This window comes from Hemicordylus capensis, chromosome 1 (genome assembly GCF_027244095.1).
Source record: "Hemicordylus capensis ecotype Gifberg chromosome 1, rHemCap1.1.pri, whole genome shotgun sequence".
NCBI lineage: Eukaryota > Metazoa > Chordata > Lepidosauria > Squamata > Cordylidae > Hemicordylus > Hemicordylus capensis.
This window is the reverse complement of record NC_069657.1, coordinates 352572868-352599642: the sequence shown is the minus strand read 5'-3', so window position 1 is coordinate 352599642 and position 26775 is coordinate 352572868. Positions and strand designations below refer to the sequence as shown.

General features: G+C 44.7%; 1 long non-coding RNA gene across 1 annotated transcript in view; it reads left to right on the top strand.

The window, feature by feature from the left end:
- The window catches only part of LOC128342128 (uncharacterized), a 59101-nt gene that overhangs the window by 23390 nt on the left and 8936 nt on the right, over nt 1–26775 (top strand). Inside the window, exons 4-7 of the long non-coding RNA XR_008314785.1 lie at nt 1995–2103; nt 3529–3629; nt 6814–6947; nt 25361–25461. This is a non-coding gene — a long non-coding RNA (uncharacterized LOC128342128). The remainder of the gene's footprint in view (nt 1–1994; nt 2104–3528; nt 3630–6813; nt 6948–25360; nt 25462–26775) is intronic.

The window sequence follows — 26775 nt, the reverse complement described above, 5'->3', positions numbered from 1 at the left end:
AGCTACTCCTGGTTCACATAACCCAGAGCTGTCATGATCTGTGAGAAAGGGCTCAAGGGAGAGTGGGGAGGAAGGCTGCTTGCACTTACCTCCCTGCAGGTGAGCCATCTTCTCCCCCTGGATGGGCAGATCGCCTGTATTTTAACCCTGTCTAAGAGAATGGCTGGCTTGGCAGGTTTGCCACCAAGGAAATGCTGGGATAAGGTGCAATCCCGGTGGTTCTCACATGTGGACAAGACTAGGCTTGGCTTCGTCAGCCCAGTTTTGCCTGAGTGTGAGAGCAGCTTCAGTAGCTCTCCAGGGTTGCAGACCATGGACACAGCATCCATTGGACAAGGGGGGACAAATGCCCCCTGGCCCAGAGGGTCAGGGGCCCCACAAGCGGCCCACAAGGTTTTGGGTGTGTGCGCGCTGCCAACACTGCCCTTACCGCGCCGGGTGCTGGTACCCTGCAGCTGGTGCATGTGATGCTTTTTCCTCACCCCTGTGCTTCCTCTTCCTCCTCCTCCTCCTCCTCCTCCCTCTCGCTGCTGCTCTGCCCCCCCCCCCCCGGCCACCATGCAGGAGCTGCTGGAGGAAGGGCTGCCCAGCCCTGATCCTCCACCATGCCCCTGGAGGAGGACAATGCCCCTTGGCAGCCCTGTGCCTGGCTTGGCTCTGCACCATCGAGCTGGTGCTGCTGCTGGCCATGGTGGTGGTGGCCACCCTCCTGCTCTTCACCAAACGGTGTTGGTGATCTCAAGGATATGGGGAGGGGAGGGGAAGCCTTGATTGGGCTAGGTTGCCCTGCCCCTTGCATCTGACATCAGACACAGAGGGCGTGGCTTGGGGAACTGGGGCACGCACACGAATGAGGCCCCCCTGGCTCAACTTTGTCCCCTGGGCACTGGGAACTTCGCTACGCCCCTGTTGCAGACAGAGGTCTTTTTCAGCCTAAGGTCTTTTTAACCAAAGACACCAGGGATTAATTTGGGGTCCTTAAACATGCCAAAATGTATACACTTCCACTGAGCTATGGCACATCAGCTGTTCAGTGTAATAGGATCATAGGATATCTTGCCTTTGTCTCTGTCTAGCCTGACATGGAATTACTGAATAACATGCCTGATTTACAAAAATGTTTGTTTTCTTCTATATGCAGTACAGAGTGCATGTTAGAGGTGCAGAGAGAATATGCAAAATATGAAGAATTTTCATGGGTTTTTCATACAGAGAATTGTTCATGCCATTTTTATATTCAGGAATAAAATTGTGAAAACAGTCAAATGAGTAGGGTTCTTTCTTAATGGACCTGGGAAAAATATGAGTGTAACCCTGAAAACCTGGGTCATGATTGTGATATGCTGGTGTTTATCATGGATGCTTTCTTTCTTTCTTTCTTTCTTTCCTCATATCGATGTTTCATTCTGGTCTAGAAACCAATATTTGTTTTGGGCTACACTAACGCTAAAAATGGGCCCCCTGAGCCCCAAAAGTAATTTTACTTCTGTGGGTGCTTTAATGTTCAGATGTGTTCAGTTTTTCTATGACTACCAAGTCCAATGTCTTATGGAAAAGACAGAAAATTTGGAGAGGGAAGTAGATATTTCCAGTTCTGTCTCATGTATATTTTAGGTACAACCTAATGGTCCTATTCCTCTTTCCAATAGGATTAATCAAAGGCCCATAGTTTTTATGCGGCTTGTTATTTTCTGGATCTTATCATAAACCACTTTTCAAAAATATTACATGCACGTTCTAAGCAATGTAGATTTTACATTACATCACAGCAGTGGTCTCCTACCTTTCCAAACATATCCATGTTTAACACTAACCTGCAAGTTTGGATTCAGCCTTATAAGCCCATTTTTGTCTGTCTCTCTCCCCTCGTTCCCCCACTCCATCTTGCACATATACATGGTCTGTGTGTTCATCTTTCTTTATCTCTATGTCACTATGAATAAGAATAAGGGGAAAATGCAAGGCAATAGATAATTAAAGCTTCCTCTCATCAGGAATAGAAACTGACATGAAGTCAACTCAGAGGGGCTATCCAGGGGTCAATTACTCACCAATCCCCCAGCAGAGATCATCAGCAATACGAAAGGCTGAGCCTGCAAAGAGGTAGTGTTTGCACAGGACCCTGAAATGTCTGACTAGTTCTTTGAATATTCATACTGTGCAGGTTGGTGCTGCAATTGAATTTACTACCCTTGTCCCCCACAAAATACTACAAACTGCCCTCTAGGCAGTGGGAGAGGAGAGCTGGTCTTGTGGTAGCAAGCATGACTTGTCCCCATAGCTAAGCAGGGTCCACCCTGGTTGCATTTGAATGGGAGATTCCATGTGAGCACTATGAGATCTTCCCTTAGGGGATGGAGCCGCTCTGGGAAGAGCAGAAGGTTTCAAGTTCCCTCCCTGGCTTCTCCAAGATAGGGCTGAGAGAGATTCCTGTCTGCAACCTTGGAGAAGCCGCTGCCAGTCTGTGAAGACAATACTGAGCTAGATAGACCAATGGTCTGACTCAGTATATGGCAGTTTCCTATGTTCCAGTGAGGCCAGCTTCAGGCAAGTAAAAAATAACAGCACCAGAGCTGTCACACACTTTAGGTCAGGTGGCAACCTAGTTGTGGGTTATGATTCATCTGCTGAAGGCCAATCCATTACTGTGCTGGCATTACAGCTGTGGAAAAAACAAAGAGAGCACTTTTGGTATCATATGTGAAAAGGCTTCAGAAGTGCTGCATCCCAAGCAAAAGAGCATTTCTAGCATCACTTTTTGTGAGAATGTTTTTAGCTTGTGAGAATATTGTTGTTATAACCTTTACCTTTCCCTTTGAAAGGGTTCATTAATTTGCCTCTAGTATCTCAGCAGTTCTCAGCAGTAATCAGAAACCAACAGAATCGATTTATTATTATGGATATTTATATGCTGCTATTAATTAATTACTGCTATTATTATTACACTGCTTTTCAACAAAAAAAGTTCTCAAAGTGATTTACCTAGAAAAAGAATGACAATAAGAAGATGGTCATCTGTCCCCAAAGGGCTGACAATCTATTAAATGCTGTTTCTCGGTGCCTATTTATTTATCACTTTTGTATCCCACCCATACTCCATTCAAGGTTGTTTACATTTTTAAAAAATAATCCTCACAACAATCCTGTGAAGTAGGTTATACTGAGAACTAGCAACTTGCCTAATGCTACCAAGTGAACTTCCTGGCTATACAATCATTTGAATCCATGTTCTTCCAACCAATATTCAGCAACCTATCCATTTAGTATGAATACTAACAGAATAGTATGGCTGTGTGTAAATGCTGGTTTGCCTTGAACTATCTGAATAATTCATTCATTAAACTTCTTAAATTCCTGGTATTCTTGAAATGTGTTCAATTACTTTCTGTTTTGTTCTTAATGTGGGGGAATGCAGTACCTCTCAATGAAGACCTTTCAGTGAGAATTTATGAATGGGGGTGGGAGGGAAAGAAAGTCTCATTTTTCTCAGGATGAGTTCTCTGACCTGCTGTCATTGGTCCTTTGTAGTGGGTCTGAGAAAACCCTGTTAATCTGCATGAGCAAGTCAACTCCAGCTGACGGAATGTCTACAGGAAGTGAACAGCAACGACGAGACTGGAAAGTACAGTGTAAATTGATGACTTTTTTTTTGTTGGAGAAAAAATTACAGTGTAACTGGCACCATGTGTGTTATATGTGTCACAAGATTAGAAAATCCAGTCACACTCAGTATTTCTTACACAACATGCTGGGAACTAGACTTTATATATCATTGCAACTTTTAAATGGAAAAGCACATTGATTCATTCTGTAGACTTATATATCCCTTAATGCTTAGGGAGGAGATTCGTTTTGAAAGAATGCTTGTTATTCTGAAATATTGTGATTCCACCGAGTATAGGTGATGACCCTGATCTCAAAAGTTAACAATTACAGAATGTCCTTGTTTTTGAAATGTTGATCTAAGGACACTCGGGCAGAAAAGGACCTGTTTTTAAGGCACATATATGTGTTTTCTTTTTCATTTTGATTGCAGGATGCAGCATGATGCTTGCATATATATATATATATATATATATATATATATATATATATATATATATATATATATACACACACACACACACACACACACACACACACACACACACACACGCCAAGCAGTTCCTTTGCCTGCTTTGCAAAGTGTGTCTATGTTAGAGTGCACAGCGGCTCTTGTGCAGCAGATAGTCCAGATCTCAAATGCTGAACTATGAAGTTAGACAAGGGAGGGTGGTACTCAGGTCTGTTGCTGAGCGAGGTGGGTAGAACATGTGTGATGCAGGATGTGGCTTGGGATTTTTCACCTGAATTATTTCCTGTAGGTTTCAGTGGCATGAAGTTCTAGCAATGTGTGAAGAAAATCACCAAATGAAAAGGTGTAGGACAAGCAAAAGTATGCTTCTGTGGAAAACCCCTTGGGTTAATTACCCACTTCCTCTTTGAATGGCTCTGTCTCTGAATCAGAGGGCTGAACTTTGCCACTGCTGCCTGCCTGCCCTATCAGAATTTTAGCACCTGCATATCCACACTAGACCATGATGTGGAGCACGTATGCTAGAGGGCTGCTCTTTCCATACTGGGCGATCAGGAATGTTTCCTCCGGTAAAATACTAGGACTAAAGAGAGTCTTCAGCGTAAGCTTCATGCTTGCTAACATTTCTCACATTTGACGTGAGCTGGTGTTCGGCTGTATGTTTGAAAGCATGAGCTGGAAAGTCCCTGTTTACGTCTCAGTTCAGCCATGAATGCAAACAGGGCCAAGCCTTTTGCGGGATTTAGAGCTGTATGCTTTCTAATGTTAAAAAAAATGGTTGGGGAGGGGAGGTGAGCTGGACTTGGACCATAGTGGGGGAGGTAACTTTTATTTTGCTGTGGTCCCAGTCCAGATGCATGCGATTTACCTTAGAAAAACCAAGCAGGCAGGTCTCAGTCATGTAATAGGTGTATTATGTAATTCGGCTCTCCCTGAGTGACCTTAGGCAGCCCAGTCTTTCTCATCCTCAGCAGCCCATCTGAGCCCATCAATATGGGAATAATAACTATATGGCCTACCTCACAGGGTTGTTTAAAGAATTACTAAGCTAACAGCACATACTTTGTAAAAATATTAAACATTACTAATTCTTCATCTGGGAATCAACTATTTTCTTTTTGAAGTTTGCAAAAAGACTTTGAACGTTTCCAAATGTCATTTAAAATCACTTTGAAAAGGACTTGTGAATATAAGATGAGAGCTTACAAATAATCCAGATGCTCCCACAGATTCTCATTGACTTTTCCTCCAGGATCCGATGGGGACATTGCATGGGCAACAGGCTCCTTACATGATGTCCACTGCACTACCTGCTGGCCGGCTCTTGCTTTCCATGATTAACTCACATTTGCCAAGAAAAACTAGTTTGGAATGTGGTGGTTTAATCATGGAAAGCAAGAGCTAGCCAGCAGGTGGCACGGTGAAAATCATGCCAGGAGTCTTCTGCCTATGTGACATCCCTGTCAGATCCCAGGAAAAAAACGACAATGAGAAACTGTGGGAGTGTCTGGGTGCTCGGTAAGCTCTCCCCTTAAACTTGTTTGCAAGTATACCTAGGGCTTCATACATTATGCTTCAAGTAATGTTTCCACAAGCCACCCGATCCCGAGAATGCATGCGCCCCTGACTTCTGGTGTCTAGAGCATGCTGACATGTCATGCAAACCTGCCCATGTCGGCATATTAACCCAAGCTTTTTAACTCGACTTGTAGTTTTAAATTGTTTTAAGGTTTTAACTTCTGTTTTATTTTGTTTTATCCACCCAGAGATGGACGTTTCGGGGCGTTATACAAATATAATAAACAAAAAACCAAATATTCCACCCTATTTGTGGTTCTGAACCCAACATCTGTAGTGAGAGACATAGCAAGGCTGGAGTGGGCCCTGGGACAAAAGGGAAGATGGGTGCCTTTTCTCCCCACCCATATCTTTGCAACAAAGAAGTATAAGGTGAAAAAGGAAAACATTATCAGCATGCCCTTTCCTTTACTTCTGTGCAACTAATATCATACATGCATACACTTGCACATGTGCATCCCCCAGCTTACATATAAATATGGAACAAACCTCAAAATGTTTCTAGTGTTTTGGCCATAGGGAACAATGGGGACACTCGAAACACCCCATTGTTCCCCATGGGTAGCTTCTAGGGACACCAAAGTGGGTTGGGCGGTAGGGCATGATGGGTGCTACCTACCATCCAACTCACAAAATAAATGGGCAAGTGAGCAATTTTTAAACAACTTTTTAACCTTTCCACCAAACCCCCATAGGGTCACAAGCGAATTGGAAGCTAGTGCCAGAAAATCAATCAGCAAGGGGGAAAAAAGCCTCCAAAATGGCGCTCAAAACATTGAAATATTTCAAATCAAAACAGGGTTGTTTTGTTCCAAGCTCAAAACAGGCCCCTTTTAAAAAGGGCATTTTGTTTTGAGCTTGAAACACTCGAAAGGGTCCATTTCAACACGTTTTGACATCAAAATGTTTTGCACATCCCTAAATTATAGCCATGCCTCGGTCTGTAACCTACTTCAAATCTAGGTGACAGATGTTGGGTTTGGAACCACGAGTGGGGGGGGGGGGATATGCTTACATTGGTGGGTTCGTCTAGACACTGGAGGTCAGGTGCACACATGTTCCTAGGCCTCAAGTGGCTCACAGCAAGCTTACTTGCTGCATTACATGTGAAGCTGATTATGGAATGGTAGCCTAAAGTCCTATTCACACTTACTTTGCAGTGAACCTCATTGAACTCAGTGGGAACTACTTCTGAATACTGATCCATGAAATCAGGTTTCACATTAGCCTTGAGGCACTTAAGCTGAACTAGAACATTTTGAAAGGAAACCTTGTACGAAAGGTTACCAGTGAGGTAAGTTCCTGCTGTGCAAGTACATGCCAAACTTTAGTTAGAATTTAAGGTACCATAGAACTTTTAGCTGAAGGCTGGCTTAATAGCAACAGGTTTCTTAAACTTTGTCCTGTTTGTTGCTTTATATCTGCTCACTCTCCCACTATTGCTTCTAAAGCCTAGAGAGTATATGCGAATGAGTCCTGAAAGCAAAGTTTAGGCTGCTATGTAGCATACTGAAATCCAGGACCCTCAGGGTAGCACCTTCCATATGAGGCTAGCCTACAACATCTGGGGATCTTTACCTTGGAAAAGAGGAGACTAAGGGGATACATGATCGAAGTGTATAAAATTCTGCATGGAGTGTAGAGGGTAGACAGAGAGAAATCTTTCTCTCTCACACACAACACTAGAACCAGGGGTCACCCCATGAAACTGAAGGTTGGGAAATTTAGGACTGACAAGCGGAAGTACTTTTTCACAGAGCGCATAATTAATCTTCGGAATTCCTTGCCATGGGATGTGGTGATGGCCACCAGCTTGGACGGCTTTAAAAGGGGCTTAGACAGATTCATGGAGGACAGGTCTATCAATACGAATACATCACATATTTATATACCATTTTCCAATCAAAGTTCCCAAAGCAAAATTAATACATTAATACATTCATTAATTAATTAAATGGCTGCCTGTTCCCAAAGGGCTCACAGTCTAAAAAAGAAACTAAGAAGAAACATATCAATGGCTACTAGTCTGATGGCTGTGGACAATCTTCAGGCTCAGAGGAATGGTGTCTCTCCATACCAGTTGCAGGGGAGCAACAGCAGGAGAGAGGGCATGCACATACCTCTTGCCTGTGGGCTCCCCAGAGGCATCTGGTGGGCCACTTTGTGAAACAGAATGCTGGACTAGATGGTGCCTGATCCAGCAGATCATGTGAGTGTCCACACCAGCACCAACTGTTTCTATACCTGTTCTTATGTATGTTCTAATGAGATTATATAGCTAAAGAGTTTTGTACCCATTTTCCTTAAAGAAAATGGATCCCCTATAGATATAAAATATTCAATAGACATACTCACCATTTCTAAGGGGAAAGGGGGAAACTTCAGTCACACAGAAGGTTAGAGAACAATATGTAATTAAAAGTATTAGCGTTTGAATATTTCTTCACATGCAAACGAGGGGCAACTCGTTTGCATGGGAACAACTAGTTTGGAGGAGGGAACAATTAGTTTGGAGGAGTAAAGAATGTTATTAGGGGAGTGAGGATTTTCCTAAACATTACATTATTTATAGAGGAAAGCTAATTAATATAATTAAGGTAATTAATGAGTATCCTGACTACCTGACTGCACTGGCTTTTGCTGCTTGTAAGGATGTACACAAATCGCGATTAGCATCATGATTTGAAACACATCACTGACACTTTTAAAATGGAGGAGAGCAGGTACATACCTGCTCCTCTGCCACTCACCACCACTTCCTGTATCAACGGTGCCCCCCCCAGCTATCACCATACACTGATGGCGCTCTCCCCAGCTGCTCTTATGTGACACCAACATGCACATGGCCCCTGCACATGCACAGTGGCCATTTGCATGGTCAGCGACCATGCTGACCATGCAAATGACCGCCATGCACACACGGTGGCCATGTGTATGCCAGTATTGTGTGAGAGCAGCTGGGGAGAGCACTGTCAGTGTGTGGTGATAGTTGGGGTGGGGAGCACTGCCAATACAGGAAGTAGCGGCGAGTGGTAGAGGAGCAGGTATGCACCTGCTCTCCTCCATTTTAAAGGTGCCAGGGCTGTGTTTTTAATTGCTCTGCAAATTGCAATTCATGCACATCCCTAGCTGCTTGTTCTGGGGTAGAGGAGTGAATGAATGAAGCTTCGTTGAACAATTGAGGTCTTTAAAAAAATTAACTCAAGCTATAGGGCCATAATATATTATAAGTGTATGGTTTAACACTTTGCTGTAAAGTTCCAGGCGGAATGGGAAATATTTGCATCTGTGTGGGGGGGGGGCACCTGCTACCCCTTGGAGTTATCCCTGATTCAATCTACAAATCATAATTTATTCTGTTTGATTCCTTCTAAACTAAGTGCCTCATTGGGCATGTTGATTTATCCAAAAAGGAGGCTGCTTCCATGGGGAAACTCTCCATGCCCCATTTGTACTGTCTGAGCTGGTTGGTTCATGAATTACCTGTGGGAGGCCATTTGTACAGGACTCACCAATACCTTGTCTGTAAATTCTACCATGGTGTAGTACATGGATACTCCTGATCATGTGAGTGTCCACACCAGCGCCAACTGTTTCTATACCTGTCAGAGGCGTAACTAGGGAAAACGGCGCCCGGGGCAAGCACTGAAATTGCGCCCCCCCCCCCCCACTCTCCTTCCCCCCGGCTGCCCCTGGAAATATGGAAATGTGTCACAGCCATAGTCAAATGTGGGTTGTGGGCTGCATCCGTGCAAGTATACTGGGACAGGAAAAAGGAAACATGAGGCTACAAGGCTCTTTAGAAATATATATTTTAAAGAAATGTCTTGCATACTAACAGCCTAAGTTTGCAGTCCTCATGGCCAGAAAATAAATGCTTTTAAACATAGTAATAGGTTTTGTGTCCCAAAATGGAAAAGACAAGACAGGTATTCTAGTCTTTTCCATCATAGATATTCTAGTCTATTCAAGATTTATGCTTATATTATAATAGAGACTTAAATTATAATAGACATATATTCTAGTCTATCATAGATATTCTATGTTTATTAATTCTATAATAATGTCTATTTGTAGCACACTTTACGTTGGTTGTATTCCTGGGAAACTCAATGGCCACATTCAGCCACCATTATTTGAGCCATGATCTCCTCCTCTTTCTGCTTCCCTCTCATACACAGTCTTAATAAATAACCTCCTGGTTTAATTAAATCACCGTTTGCCTATGCACCTGAACAGCAAAACTGAGGTTTGGGCCCTTCATATACCAGAATTGCAAACCACACTGTGTGATCCTAGTTTGGAGGGCTTACTCAGCAGTTTATTGGATGTAAGCTGTGAATGTATCCAATTGGATTGAACGTAAGGGCAAGTTATGGTTTGATTACATAGGAAGCTGTCTACAGAGTCAGATATTGGTCCACCTAGCTCACTATTGCCCACACTGACTGGCAGCAGCTCTCCAAGGTTTCAGGCAGGAGTTTCTCCCAGCCCTACCTGGAGGTAGGGATTGAACCTGGAATCTTCTGCATGTTATTTGCAATTACATCTGACTTGCTTGAAATAAATACACATAAATAAATACCCCCCAACATATATCTGACTTGCTTGAAATTACACAGGCAAATCAAAAAGATCATGAATAAGTAGGGGTGAGATTTTTCTTTGTTTTAAAAAAGCCTTCCCAATTTCCTCTTATTTTTAAAACTCTCTCAAAGGAAAATATAAGTTTAATATTTAAAACAAAATACACATTGAATGAAAAACCGTGATTAACTTTTTAAAAACTATTAAGTATGTAATTAGAAGGATTCCATTACATTAAGATACCAATTTCTTTAAAGCCAGAAATAATACCTACTGAAACTTTAATTATTTAAACAAGGAGAGAAAAAGGCATGTTATCTTCCCTAACAAAGATTAAAATCAATTTAATTGGTTCTCCACTGCCTTGACATGATTCTCGCTGTGAGTCAAGCAACCAAAAAGGGAAATTAATATCTCAGCTGTTAATCAAGTGATATTTGTGCACTCTATCTTATTAAAGCTACAGGGGCAGAAAGAAAAACTTCCCATTGCTACTTTTTGGACCAATTTGTTCACACTGTATTAAATGGGATTTCCCCCCCTTCAAAAATATAGATGCTGTACTTATGTTTTGGAGACAGAACATCTACAATATGCACCAAATGAACAAGGCTGAAAATGTTGTAGACTGTATGTTGCTAATAAAAATCTGCTATAAAGAATAAACCTAGCATTAGTCCAGACAGACTGAACATTATTCAAAAATTATATTAATGAGTTCCAAATTAAATTTGCCACCCCACCCCCCATGCTAAGGGATGATCCAGAAGTTGTAATTACTAGCAGAGCTGCAAAGATCTCGTGTACTAGTACTACTAGTTTCCTTTTGCAATCCCACCTCTGCAAAAGGAAACTCATGCATGCAAGCCAGGAGATTGCCTTGTGACTCCACTTGCATTGCATGAGTTTCCTTTTGCAGAGGTGGGATTGCAAAAGGAAACTCGGGCAATGCAAGTGGAGCCACAAGTCGCTCTCCTGGCTTGCATTGCGTGAGTTTCCTTTTGCAATCCCACCGGGACTCACACAATGCAAGCCAGAAACACATTGCAAGCCAGAAACACAATGCAAGCCAGAAACTCACACAATGCAAGCCAGGAGAGCGCCACTGGCTCCACTTGCAGGCAGCTACCCTCGGTTTAGGGGTGGGGGGTGGGTGAAGCCTGCTATGCAAAGCACAGAAGAGCTAAAAGGAGGACGTTATGCAAGGGAGTAGGGGCATTCTCTCACACACAACACACACAGGGGAGAGAGAGAGATTTGAGCAATGAAACTTACTTTGTTAATGCAGAACAGAAGAATAAAATGCAGCCAGAGGGCAGTGTGGTAGGCAAACGGCAGGCAGACAGAGTCAAGGAACGTCCCCAGCAGCAGCAGGAGCAGCAGCTCTCGCAAGCTACTCCGCTCCACTCCTCCTGAGTGCAGCAAGCAGGAAAGGAGGAACTGAGACAACCAGCATGGTGGTCATGTGTTCTCCGGCAGCCAATGGGAGCTCCCGCCCACCGGAGATCTCCGTAATGACCAAAAAAAAAAAAAAAAAAAATCACACAAAAATATTTTTTTTGCCAAAAGTAGGGGACTGGCAGGGGCACTTTTTGGCGCCCCCTCCCAAGTGTCGCCTGGGGCATGTGCCCCCCCTGCCCCCTATCATTACGCCCCTGATACCTGTTGCTGGTGAAGAGAATGTCCCTACAGTAAGATTTAAATGTCAAGCCACACTTTACAGAAGTGAGGAGTCACAATGCATAAATGGAAATAAGATGATGGATAGACCAGCCCACTACTGTCGCTCAACATATGGATCAACCAGATGGTGTGAAGAATTTCCACACCACCAAAAGATGCCTTCAGAAACATCCACTGTTAATATATCAATTATCCATGCAATTAAGATAATCCATGTAGCAACCCACAGTAGATTTAAATGCCAAATAGATATTAGAGCCTGGTCATGGAGGTTCCCAGTGTATTAGCTACCTTCCATAGGGATAAAGTGGTGCATAAACTTCTTCAGTGTTCTGATGTTCCAATTCAGCCATCTAGCACATCTCTTTCTTTGCCCACCACTGGGCAAATTAGCCATCTTCTGTTGCATTATTCCTGAAAACATGCTTAAGTGCTAGAACTTATGCTCTCACCTATCAGCACTATGAATTCTAACTTTTTAACCCATAGCGTGACTTCTGCATCATGTCACAACACTGTTAAGTAGGTGCTGTATTAAAAATATTCTACTGGGCTTGCAGAGTGGCTTCAGTCAGGAAAAGAGTCAATAGAACCTTGAGGTGTGGTGGTAGAGAAACGGTTTGGGAAGTTTGTATTCTGAACAAGAGGTTGCTGGTTCAAATCCCCACTGGTATTTTTCCCAGACTATGGGAAACATCTATATTGGGCAGCAGCAATATAGGAAGATGCTGAAAGGCATCATCTCATACTGCGTGGGAGATGTCAATGGTAAACCCCTCCAGTATTCTACTCCTGTGGTCACCAGGAGTCGACACTGACTCAACAGCACAACTTTACTTTATTCTGAAGGAATCCCAGCACTTAACTCTGAAAAGGAAAAGTGCTGAGAGAAGTGTCAGCTGTGTCTGAGAAGAACCTTGGAGTCTCTTTCAGCATTACTAGTCTTTGTATCTACTCCCTAAGGAGAGACAGAGAAGCAGACATACACTATCCATTTTTTTTAGCAAGAGGGTAGCATTTGGATTTAGCCCGCTCTGTTTCTGTACATGTGTTTTCCTTTAGTTTAACCTGCAGTCCTTGAGAATATTTTAGCCCTATTCAGACATTATATTCTAGGAGTGTACAGGTATGTTTGCTTACAGGTATGTTTGACTATATCAGTATTCATTTTAAAAGTCATCCTGTGTACAGCCCCTCAGATGAAGGGTACAGGTAGGATATATATGGCTGTATCTGTGTTCAGCATAACGTGTGAATAACTGTACCTGTGTAACCAGCTGTGCCTGTGTACACTGTACACTAATTTACAAGTGTTGAACATAATGTGTGAATAGAGCTCCTGTGTTTTTGAAATCCTGCCTTGTTTTTTGTATGTGGATACTGTAATTTTCTAGTTATCATATGTCCCTCATATACTGTACGCAGTACCAAGTTTTGAAAGAAAATAGAAAAAAACCATTGTTTCCATTTGTTGTACATATTGTTATTACAGCTCTTAGTTAGCACTTTGGGACTCCAAAGGCCTTTAGGTCCGGGTTCCAAAATTACCTAGCTGCACCTCTGCTTGCTGATGGGATTTGGAACTGCTTGCTCTTATGTTCCACAGTTACTGTGGAACAGTTACTGCAAACTCAGTAACAAGAGATAGCGAGGCAGGCAGATCACGGATTGGAATGATTGTCCAAACATTCAGAACCTGATTTGAGCCCATTGGTTCAGTGAAAGGAGAAGGTGGGATCCAGAGTGGAAGAAGATGCTATTAGCTAGGTAGGAAGGAGGAAGGGGAGATCCAGCGAGGAGCAACATTTTGAGAGTACCTCTCCACCCAGCGTGACTGGTGAAGGGGCCAAGAAAGTAGCAATTCTGTGAAGTGGGGATTGCTTATAAAATTTCCCCCCGTTCTCCCTAAAATGTATATCTCCATATATTTTATACATAATGAACTGAGGCTGTTATTGAAGGTGGAGTGAAGGCATATTATAACTGGAAAATTATAATAATCCCTTTCAAGCAATCTCCCCTGTATGGTGCCTTCCGCCCAATCACATCCAAATACTCATTTAGACAGGTGCTCCTTACCAGATTCTGGCTCCCTGGGGTGAAAGGAGCAGTGGCAGCAAATGTACCAGTCAGAACATTGCATATAGTAGGGATGCAAGCTTGCAGAGCAACATTTTTAAAAGGCTGTGATAATGGAGGAAGAGACAGATGACAGGAAGCAAAGAGCCAGATGTAGGAAAGGTTTTACCCCTTTTTACTGAGGTACAGATATCTATAAAAACAAAACAAATTGAAAAGTGGACTGTATGGATCCTAATTCACCTAAAAAGTGTGAAGTATGAGGCCTTAATTCACCTAAAGTTAGTCATGAGTAAGTCCCATTTAAAATGTCTGAATTAGAGCCTCTGCTAACTTCTTCTATTAGGGCCAAACTACATGTGACGTGAAATGCACGTTCTAGAAGTGTGCATCCAGCTAGAATAACTTCTTTTATATCACATTCAGCCATGTCAGGGTGGGTGAGCAGGCAGGATAAAGCAAGGTGTTGGCAAGCAACATGGTAAGCTACTTTGTATGCTGTCAGGGATGCGGTCCTGAGTTGGGGCCATAGCTGTTCTGTCAGCTGCCTGGTACTGAGGTGGGAGTGGATGAGCAAGGAGCTGAAGACAGACAGGCAAACTGAAGGGGAACAGCTTGCTGTATTGTGGCCTTCATCACTTCTGCCATCTGTCAATCCACCTGTCCTTTCCCCCTCCCTTTGCACCTGGCATGCTGCAGAATGGGGTTCCAAGCTTCAGTCCTGGCTCTGCTCATGGGTAGGGATGTGCATGAACCGGTTTGGAGGTCCTTTTCCGGACCTCCGGATCAGTCTGGCAGTCTGGTGTTCAAGTCGGTTTGGCGGGGGCGGGGGGGGGGCTACTTTTAAGAAGCAGGTCTTCCCCCAACCCCCGATGGCAGGGGTCGGAGTGACGCTGGGCCCATCTGTTCGGGACAGTGTCTTCTTCCAACTGTGAGGCATGCCTGCACAGTTAATATCATCAAAAGCCCATGACATCATGCGCTTGCAATGTTCTCTCAACTGCACAGGCGCGCCTCGCAGTTGGAAGATGCTGGCCCGAAAGGATGGGCCCAGCATTGCTCCAGCCACCGCTGGGGGAGGGGGGAGAGGGGAGAAGGACTGCTCCTCTCCTCCCCCGCAGCCCCCCCATGGTCATGGTAATGATTCAAACAAACAAACAAACAAACAAACAACAGAGGTTCGGCGATAGGCCCCCCCCAAATGAGGTTTTGTGGGGCCTCGCACGGGGGGGGCTTGCAGCTGGGCAGTCTGGGCACCCAAATTACCTAAGTGTGCCCCCTGCTTCCCTCCATTGTGAAAACTGTCCATTTATTCCTAACCTCTATTTCCTGTCCTTCAACCAGTTACCAATCCACACATGAACCTGTCCCCTTATCCGGTGACTGCTAAGTCTACCCAACAGCCTTTGGTGAGCAACTTTATCAAAAGCTTTTTGGAAGTCCAAGTATACTATGTCAAGCAGAACACTTCTATCCACATGCCTGTTGCCACTCTCAAAGAACTCCAAGAGGCTAGTTAGGCAAGACTTGTGGCGGAGGCGGCAGAGAAGTGGCAGAGGCAATAGTGGGTGGTAGTGGGGGCTCCTCCAAGCACCCCCCCGCCAGCTTCCTTCTGTGTGCACAGAAGCTGGAACCGGACCACAGCTGGCCCGGGCTGTCATTTGGGAGGCTGTTGGGGGTCTTAGAGGATCCCCTGCCGCCACCCCCTGCTGCTTCTCTGCCACTTCGCCACCTTCTCTAAAGGTACAGAGGCTGATGGAGGCTGCTTTCTTTAGCTACACCCATCACCTGCACTGCCTTTACTGTTAGGATTAGGGATGCCCTTTACTTGTAAGGGAGAATCCTCAAGAATCACCTGTTACAAGTATACCCGAGCCACCCTGCGAATCATCTCAGCTCAGTTCAATGGCTGAACTGGACCGGGCCTGGTTTTGTCAAGTCCTCATATTCTCATCCATAATGATTCTGTGGAGGACTCCGGTCCTCCTAGGTTTTCTAGCTTGTTGGATTCTATCCCTTCTTTAACATACAATGCTACTCCACCCCAATCTGCCCCCCACCATCCTTTCTGTAGAGTTTGTATCCAGGAATAAGAGTGTCCCACTGGTTCTCACCATTCCACTAGGTTTCTGTTATGCCCACTATATCTATGTTTTCATTATCAACCAAGCACTCCAGCTTGCCCATCTTGGCTTGGAGGCTTCTTGGAGGATCCATGCATTGAGACCCCTCAGCTCCACTTGTCTTGCTGGCCCTGCTTGTGAAACTGGTAGCACTTCAGAGAATGCTACCCTGGGGATCCTGGACTTCAATATGCTACCTAGCAGCCTAAATTTGACTTCCAGGACCCCCAGCTGCATTTTCCAACATTGTTGGTGCTGATGTGCACCACGGCAGCTGACTCCTCCCTAGTACTGCCTAGCAACCTATCATGACATCCACAACCTTCACACCAGGCAGGTAAATCACTGTGTAGTCTACACGCTGGTCACAAACCCATCCCTCTATGTCCCTAATTATTAAATCACTCACTACTAGGAAGTCCCCAACCCCTGGAGGAGTATCCTCTGTGAGAGGCTATAAGCGCATCACCCAAGGAAGGGGCCCCTTCTAAGGGAGTATTCCCCTCTTCCTCAGACTGATGTCCTCTTTCCTGAGACCTTCATTCTCCATGACAGCAAAGGAGCTGTCAACCTGGAATGGGATGCCTCTATCACCTCCCTGAGAATCTCATCCACATACCTCTCTGCCTTCCTGAGCTTCTCCAGGTCAGCCACCTTGCTTCGAGGGAATGAATTTGTTCCCTGAGAACCAGGAGCTCTTTGCACCAAGAGCTCTTCCTCAGACTGATGTCTGAGGAAGACCAAGACCCTCAGACCCTTGCACCAAGACCCTCAGGCAGATAGTCATACATGCAACACTCCATGCAATACACTGGGAAGCACCCCCTCCCTTGCTGGCATTCTACCTTCATAACTAGTTTTGTTGGTGATTTAGAATATATAGAGCTTGTTTTCTTGAAAGCTAGGTCTTAGCTGCAGTTGTCAGATAATTAAAGGTTTTAAGCTCTGTCCTCCAAGAAAATTACAAAAGAGGGGTAGTACCTTCTCCTCATGCTGGGTGTCTCCTTTGTGATAAAGGGGGACTGTCTGAGTGCCTTCTTGCATATTTCCCTGCTGAACTGTATGCAAAACTACTTTGATATCTGTTTGCAAATTCCTGTTCACAAAGTTTCGGGTAGCAAATCTCCCCTGGTCTGAGCCTTATCTTCTCAAGAGCTGCTTCCAAACAGCTTATGTGTCAATCATGAGTCACTGTCCTGAACAGTGTTTCAATTTTGTTTTAATGGTTGATTTTTTGTGTGTGGGGGGGAATGGTACCATATAAATGTTATACTGTATGAACATCCCAAATGTCTGATTTTTTTTAAAAGCCCAAACATAGGAATTGTGAAAGAGGTTGGAATCAGAGCTCATCCTGTAGAAATAAATATTTCACAGGGCTTTGTAAGTAAATTATGTTGTCATTTTACTTCTGTATTTTATTGAAAGTATTAATAAAAATGTTTGAAAAGAAAGGAACTTAGTGATTTCAATCTAGAGTTTGGGATTTGGTTTAATATGGGTATAGGACCGGGGAGACCCAAGTTCAAATCCCCATTCAGCCATGATACTTGCTGGGTGACTCTGGGCCAGTCATTTCTCTCTCAGCCTAACCTGCTTCACAGGGTTGTTGTGAGGATAAACTTGAGTATGTAGTACACTGCTCTGCAAAATCAATAAAGCTGTTCAGAGATTATGGATTTTTTAAAAGATGGTTTATCAACTGATTACTACTCAATCTGCTAATTAATTGTTTATAAACTAAACCCTGCTAACTTGGCAAAGAGGCACCTTTTAATGTGGTGATTCTCTTTATTGAGTAGGGGGAGAGTAACTGGCCCTGTCCACCCCCAGCACAGTACCTCCTGTGACAGTTGCTGGTGTCTGTCTTATGTTTCTTTTTAGACTGTGAGCCCTTTGGGGACAGGGATCCATCTTATTTATTTGTTGTTTCTCTGTGTAAACCGCCCTGAGCCATTTTTGGAAGGGTAGGATACAAATCGAATAAATACATAAATAAATAAATATGCATATTAGTAGTACAGTATTTCAGTGTAGGTTTCTGAGGATAAAGAAATAGATAAAATATAATATAAAAAGCTATCATCACTCAGCTAAGGCTCTTGATTATTTTACTGAAATGGGCTGTAATCCAAAACATTCTTACTAGTGAGTAATCCCTGCCAGAGGTGTAGCTAGGGGAGAGGGGGCCTGTGTTCACCCTTCTCTCTGGCGGCTCCTTGGAGTGAGGGATATAATGAAGAAGATGGGGGGGTGGAGCTGGGGGCCCCCAAGTTCTTTGAACCCATCCACTCAATTATAGCTACATCCCTGATCCCCACTGTTGGAAGGAACTGAATCATCACTAGAAGCTCCTTCCATCAATGGAAAAGAACTGTGGTCAACTAAGGTTGCTGTGCAAATGATCTGGATGCTGTCCAATAGCTTTATTTCTGGGTACATATACAGAGGATTGGACCACAGATCTAACGTAGTTTTTAGGTCTGAAAATTTGAATAGTGATTGCGGGTAAAAGGAGGTCTCTCTATAAAGCGTTGTGAGGTGGTTCTCCCATTGTTCAGGGGAGATGGGGATAGATCTCTGTAAATACGCCTCCATCTGGGTTAGCTGCCAAAATCCAACGGAATAGTTATTTTTGACAGCTTTTACAATTGCCGCTCATCGCTCTTTCATAGAAATTTCCTGTTTAACTCGTAGAAGAGATTTATATTGCCTTTTATTTTCCTTTAATTGTTGTTGTAAGGTGAAAGATGGATTTTGTTTAAAGTAACCTGATAATTGGACTAAGGCTCTCTTAGCCGCAATACATTCTTGATCGAACCATTTTTTGTTACTTCTAGTCTGGTTACCCCCACCACATTTACTCAATCTTGACAGCAGTGGCCTATGCTGGCAGAGACAATCATATAAAAGCCTGGGTAAAAAGCCAAGATTTAACATGCTTTCTAAAAGCTGTGATGGAAACTGAGGCGCGAATAACCACAAGAAGAGCATTCCAGAGTCTAGGGGCAGCAACAGAGAAGGCCCTGTCCCGCGTGCACGACAACCGAGCCTCCCTCATTGTTGGCACCCGGAAAAGCGCCCCCTCAGATGACTTCATCAAGCGGGCAGCAACCCTTGGGAGCAGGCGGTCCCTCAGATATCTAGGGCCCAAATAGTTAAGGGCTTTAAAGGTCAAAACCAGCATCTTGAATTGGACCCAGAAACAAACTGGTAGCCAATGCAGCTCTTTCAAAATGGGTGTGATGTGCTTCCATCGGGCAGCTCCAGATAAAACCATAGCTGCCGCATTTTGCACTAGCTGCAGTTTTTGGATACTCTTCAAAGGCAGCCCCACATAGAGCGTGTTACAGTAATCCAGCCATGATGTGACTAAGGCATGGGTAACTGTGGCCAGATCTGCCTTCTCAAGAAAGGGACGCAGCTGGCGCACTAGCCAAAGCTGTGCAAAGGCACCCCTGGCCACTACCTCCACCTGAGCTTCCAAAAGCAGAGCTGGGTCCAGTAATATCCCCAAGCTGTGTACTTGCTCCTTCAAGGGGAGTGCAACCTCATCCAGAACCGGTAAAATCTCCTCATCCCGATTGGCTCTCCTACTGATGAACAGTACTTCCATTTTGTCCAGATTCAATTTCAGTTTTTTAGCCCACATCCAACCCATCACGGCCTTCAGCCCCCGATTCAGGACATCCACTGCCTCCCTAGGATCAGGTGACAAAAAGAGGTAGAGCTGAGTGTCATCTGCATATTACTGACAACTCAGTCCAAGTCCCCGGATGACCTCTCCCAGCGGTTTCATGTAGATGTTAAACAGCATGGGGGACAAGACTGAATCTTGTGGGACCCCACAGGCCAATGGCCATGGAGCTGAGCAGTAGTCCCCCAGCACCACCTTCTGGACCCTCCCCACAAGAAAGGACTGGAACCACTGCAATGCAGTGCCTTCAATTCCCATACTCAAGAGGCAGCCCAGAAGGATACCATGGTTGATGGTATTGAAAGCTGCCGAAGGTCCAGCAGAACAAACAGGGACGCACTCCCCCAGTCTAGTTCCCGGCGTAGGTCATCCACTAGAGCAACCAAGGCAGTCTCAGTCTCATATCTGGGGCGGAAGCCAGATTGAAAAGAGTCTAGATGATCTGTATCATCAAAGACCCTCTGAAGCTGGGACGCCACCACACGCTCTATCACCTTGCCCAAAAAGGGCAGGTTAGAGGCTGGTCTATAGTTGTCTGGGTTTGAGGTATCGAGGGAGTGCTTTTTTAATAATGGTCTTACCATTGCCTCCTTGAGGCACAATGGCATCCTGCACTCCCTTAATGAGGCATTAATAATCACCTCCAACCATCTACCTGTACCTTCCCTGGCAACCTTTGAGGGGCAAGGGTCAAGAGCACACAATGTTGCCCACACACTGCCCAGGATCTTGTCCGCATCCTCAAGCCACACTAACTGAAAAGAATCCAACACAATAGGATCAGATGGTACCAGAGGCACGTCTGCTGGAACTGCCAAAACTCTGGAGTCCAAATCAGCACAGATGCAAGAGACTTTATCTGCAAAGTGACACGCAAACTGATCACAGCGCGCTGTAGATGATTCCTGCCCCATTACCTGGGAGGATGTGTGCAGCAATGTCTTTGCTACACGAAACAGCTCCACTGGTCTGCACTGAGCAGATGCAATGGAGACAGAGAAAAAGCATTCCTTCGCTGCCCCCACCACCACCGAGTAGTCCCTAAAATGGGCTCTAGCTTGTGGTCGGTTGGATTTGTCACAACTCTTCCTCCAGCATCGTTCCAGCCGTCACCCAACTTGTTTCATCGCCCTAAGCTCTGAGGAAAACCAAGGAGCTGAACAGGCTCCACCAAGCTGGAGAGGGCATTTAGGAGCAACTGTGTCAACAGCCCGGGCCCTCTCTCCATTCCAGAGATCAACCAGGGCCTCGACAGAGTCACCAGCTCTGGACACTGGAAACTCCCCAAGGGCCGTCTGGATTCCAAGCGGATCCATAAGCCTACAGGAGAAGACCATTCTAATTGGTCCACTAATTGGGCAGATGGAGCAGTCAAACTAAACCCCATGATCTGTCCATGACAAAGGAGTTATCTCAAACTCCCTCACCTCCAGATCATTTATTCCCCGGTCGGCAAAAACCAGATCTAGAGTATCCAGATCCTTTAAAGTGCGAGGGTGCAAAGGATTCAGATAAAACTAAAGGGGACAGAGCAGACACATAAAGAGCAGACGGGAGCCTGTGCCAGCTGGTCAAAGAGTCTAAAGAAAGATAGCATACATCAGGTGAGAGATTTGGCGTATAGGTGCTTATATGCCAATGCCAGAAGCCTCCAAGCCAAGATGAGTGAGCTGGAGTGCTTGGTTGCTAATGCAGAAATAGATATAGTGGGCATAACAGAACCATGGTGGAACAGTGAGAACCAGTGGGACACTGTTATCCCTGGATATAAACTCTATAGAAAGGACAGGGAAGGGTGCCTTGGAGGTGGAGTAGCACTGTATGTAAAAGAAGGGATAGAATCTAACAAGCTAGAAAACCTAGGTGGACTGGACGGAGTCCTCCACAGAAACCCTGTGGGTGACAATACAAGGCCTGAAAGGGAACGTGCTACTGGGGACATGCTATCGCCCACCGGATCAAAATGCTGACAGTGACTGGGAGTTGCAGGAGGAAATCAGGGAGGTGTCAAGGAGAGGCAGGGCTGTAATAATGGGTGACTTCAATTACCCACATATAGACTGGGTAAATTCACAGTCAGGTCATGACAAAGAGGTCAGATTTCTAGATACACTGAATGACTGTGCCCTAGAACATTTGGTCTTGGAACTAACCAGAGAGAAGGCGACCTTGGACTTAATTCTGAGTGGCACCCAGGACCTGGTGTGTGATATCAGTGTCATCAACCCTTTAGGGAACAGTGACCATAGTGCGATCAAATTCAGCGTATATGCGGGGAGAGAATAATCAAGGAAGTCTTATACAGACATTTTGAATTCAGAAGAGGAAACTTCTCTAAAATGAGGAGTATGGCGAAAAGAAAGCTGAAAGGAAAAATCAGGAGAGTCACTTCGCTCCAGAGTGCATGGAGTTTACTCAAAACCACATTACTAGAAGCCCAGTTAGATTGTATACCCAAAAGGAGGAAAAGTACCACTAAGTCCAGGAGGATGCCGGCATGGCTAACGGGTACTGTCAAGGAAGCCATAAAAGGGAAGAAGTCTTCCTTCCGAAATTGGAAGGCCTGTCCAAAGGAAGAAAACAGAAAGGAACACAAACCCTGGCAAAAGAAATGCAAGGCGACAATAAGGGAGGCAAAAAGAGAGTTTGAGGAACATTTAGCCAAAAGTATCAAGGGGAATAACAAAAACTTATTTAAATATATCAGAAACAGGAAACCTGCCAGAGAGGCAGTTGGACCATTAGACAATGAGGGAGTGAAAGGGAGGATATGGAGGTTGCAGAGAAGCTCAATGAGTTCTTTGCGTCCATCTTCACGGCAGAGGAGACTGAGCATATACCTGTTCCTGAACCAGGCTTTTTAAGGATGAAGGCCAAAGAACTGAGTCAGATAGAGGTGACAAGAGATGATGTTCTAAACTTTCTGGAAAAACTGAAAACTAACAAATCGCCAGGGCCGGATGGCATCCATCCAAGAGTCCTCCAAGAACTCAAATGCGAAATTGCCAACCTCCTTGCTAAAATATATAACTTATCTCTGCAATCGGGCTCTGTATCAGAGGACTGGAAAGTAGCAAATGTAACACCAGTTTAAAAAAAGGGATCCAGGGGTGATCTGGGAAATGACAGGCCGGTTAGCTTAACGTCTGTTCCAGGAAAATTGTTGGAAAGCATCCTCAAGGATAGAATTGTAAAGCACATAGAACAACAGGCCCTGCTGGGAGTGAACCAGCATGGCTTCCGCAAAGGTAAATTTTGCCTCACCAACCTTTTGGAGTTCTTTGAGAGTGTCAACAAGTGTGTGGATCAAGGTCATCCAGTTGACATCATATACATGGACTTCCAAAAAGCTTTTGACAAAGTTCCTCATCAAAGACTCCTGAGTTTCCTGAGGAAACATAGCGGTCATGGGATAAGGGGACAAGTACATGTATGGATTTCTAACTGGTTGAAAGACAGGAAACAGAGGGTAGGTATAAATGGAGAGTTTTCACAATGGAGGGAAGTAAGAAGTGGGGTCCCCCAGGGGTCTGTACTGGGACCGATACTGGGATCTAGAAGTAGGGGTAAGCAATGAGGTGGCCAGATTTACAGGTGATACCAAACTCTTTTGGGTAGTGAAATCAAAAACAGATTGTGAGGAGCTCCAAAAGGATCTCTCCAAACTGGGTGACAAAGTGGCAAATGCAGTTCAATGTTGGCAAGTGTAAAGTGATGCACATTGGGACAAAAAACCCCAACTTCAAGTATACGTTGATGGGATATGAGCTGTCAGTGACTGACCAGGAGAGGCTTCTGGGGGTCGTGGCGGACAGCTCGTTGAAAGTGTCGACTCAATGTGCGGCAGCTATGAAAAAGGCCAATTACATGCTAGGGATCATTAGGAAGGGGACTGAAAATAAAACTGCTAATATTATCATGCCCTTATACAAAACTATGGTGCGGCCACACCTGGACTACTGTGTACAATTCTGGTCACCACATCTAAAAAAGGACATTGTAGAACTGGACAAGGTGTAGAAGAGGGCAACCAAGATGACCAGGGGCCTAGAGCACCTTTCTCATGAGGCAAGGCTACAACACCTGGGGCTTTTTGGTTTAGAAAAAAGACGACTGCAGGGAGACATGATAGAGGTCTATAAAATCATGCATGATGTGGAGAAAGTGGATAGAGAGAAATTCTTCTCCCTCTCACATAACACTAGAACCAGGGATCATCCCATGAAATAGATTGCCAGGTAATCTAGGACCAACAAACGGAAGTACTTTTTCACACAACACATAATCGGCTTGTGGGATTCTCTGCCACAAGATGTGGTGACAGCCAACAACCTGGATGTCTTTAAGAGGGGTTTGGATGACTTCATGGAGGAGAGGTCTATCATTGGCTACTAGTTAGAGGGCTAGAGGCCATCTCCAGCCTCAGGTAGGATCCCTCTGAGTACCAGTTGCAGGGGAATAACAGCAGGAGAGAGGGCATGCCCTCAACTTCTGCCTGTGGCTTCTAGCATCATCTGGTGGGGGCCACTGTGTGAAAGAGAATGCTGGACTAGATGGGCCTTGGGCCTGATCCAGCAGGGCTGTTCTTATGTATGTTCTGCCAAGTGGGTAAGGCCCGATACCAACTGAGACAGGACCATAGTTGCCATGGAGGCCATGAAATCCTGAGCTGCACCCAGTAGCGAGGCCTCAGCATGGACACTGAAATCCCCCATAACAATAAGCTTGGGGAACCCAAGGCCACCTCCGAGACCACCCCTGCCAGCTCAGGTAGGGAAACTGGAGGGCAGCAGGGTGGTCAGTACACCAGCGGAATCCCCAGCCTATCTTGGAGGTCTACCCTCAAGGACAAACACTTGAAATTCTGAGATTGCCTGACGGCTCCTGGAAATGGGAAAGGTCTCTCGATAGTTGACAGCAACGCCCCCTCCCCGACCCTCCAGGTGGGGCTGCTGCATGATCAGGAAACCTGGAGGACAGATCTGTGAAAGACCAACCCTGCCCAGCTCATCCAACCAGGTCTCTGTCACACATACCAGGTCAGCATGCTCATCCACAATCAAATCGTGGATGAGAGATGTTTTAGCATTGACTGACCTAGCATTCAGCAGCATCAGCACCCTAATCCTAGAGGGAGTATTCTCAGAGCTCCTTGGGGTCAGAGGGTTGGGAAAAGAGCTGGTAAAAGGAACAGGCCTCAATTGCCTGGACTGTTTATAATGAAAAATACCAAATTTCCACTCTGTGCTATTCTTTTCTTCCCCTTTTAACTCTTACACATAGCAAAAAGTTCTATTCCTAATTTTGTGTTGCTTTCATTTTAAATAATTCTTATTCTCTGTTTGCCTTTCTCTTTCCATCCTTACTGGGAATATGCTTACAGATTTATAGTGGTTTCTACTTTCAGATATCTTTTGGAACATATCTATATGCTTCTGAATGGAATTCTATATAAGGATATGGATTTCTCTCTCTCTCTTTTCCTCTTAGGTACATTCCAAGCTTAGCTGTTAACTAATTCCATATTTGTAATTCCAGCAAATGAAGCTTGAATAGCATGTGTCACAAAGAATACAAAGGCAGAGATAAGTAAAAATCAGTAATGCAATCTCAACACTACAGTAGCTTTATTTTACTAGGTAAGTATGAGTAGCATTGCAATAAAATTGACTTTGTCACCAAAAATGACAATTTTTGTTCATGTTTATATTTATTTGGAACTTCCGGGATCACTAAATTTTGGAATAAAATTCCCATAAATTATCCAGAGGTGATGTGGGGATTTACACTGGGGAAATGATACAGAAGAAAAGGGTTAACCACCCACAGTGTTGATATCCCAATCTCAACCAGTGGAGAGCTGGTCTTGTGGTAGCAAGCATGACTTGTCCCCTTAGCTAAGCAGGGTCCACCCTGGTTGCATATGAATGTGAGACTAGAAGTGTGAGCACTGTAAGATATTCCACTCAGGGGATGGAGCTGCTCAGGGAAGAGCATCTAGATTCCAAGTTCCCTCCCTGGCTTCTCCAAGATAGGGCTGAGAGAGATTCCTGCCTGCAACCTTGGAGAAGCCACTGCCATTCTGTGAAGACAATACTGAGCTAGATAGACCAATGGTTTGACTCATTATATGGCAGCTTCCTACGTTCCTATGTACTTCTTTGGCTTATGGTGAAATTTGGACCAGGTATTTCCCGGTTTGCACTTTTAGAGTGAATACAGAATGTATGTATTTGCAAAATGGAGGATTTTTTTTTTTTGCTGCAGGGTGAACTCCGCTTCTCCCACTCATTCCTCCTCAAATGACACACATACAACCTCCAAATTGAATGCTGATTGCCTCTTCATCTTCACCAGAGGCATATCTAGGGAAAATAGTGCCTAGGGCAAGCAGTGAAATTGTGCCTCCTGTCCAAACATCTGACACCCATCTGATTCTCTGTACATAGTGCCAAACTGAATATGTGTACAGTGACATATTATATTAATTAAAAAAAAAAATTACCTGTAGCCCCTTCGGGTGGCTTCCTAAAGGCCGTGGGGGGGGGGTCTGCAAAGGTTTCCCCTCCCCATTCTGGCCTCTAGGGCCTCACAGGGACCATTTGAGCATGTGCGGTGGCCATTTTGTTTTCAGCAGCCATTTAAAAAAAAATTAATTTTAGAAAAATGGCGCCCCCCCCTTCAAGTGGCGCCCGGGGCACGTGCCCTGCATGCCCTACCCTAGATACGCCCCTGATCTTCACCCTCCCTCCATGCTTTCAGGTAGGCTGTCTCCTTCAATTTGTTGTTTCTTAAGCACCTTGTGTGTTTATCTGATCAAACATTTAAGACCTTAAGAACATAAGAAATGCCCTGCTGGATCAGGCCCAAGGCCTATCTAGTCCAGCATCCTGTTTCACACAGTGGCCCACCAGATGCCTTTGGGGAGCCCACAGGCAAGACGTTAGGGCAGG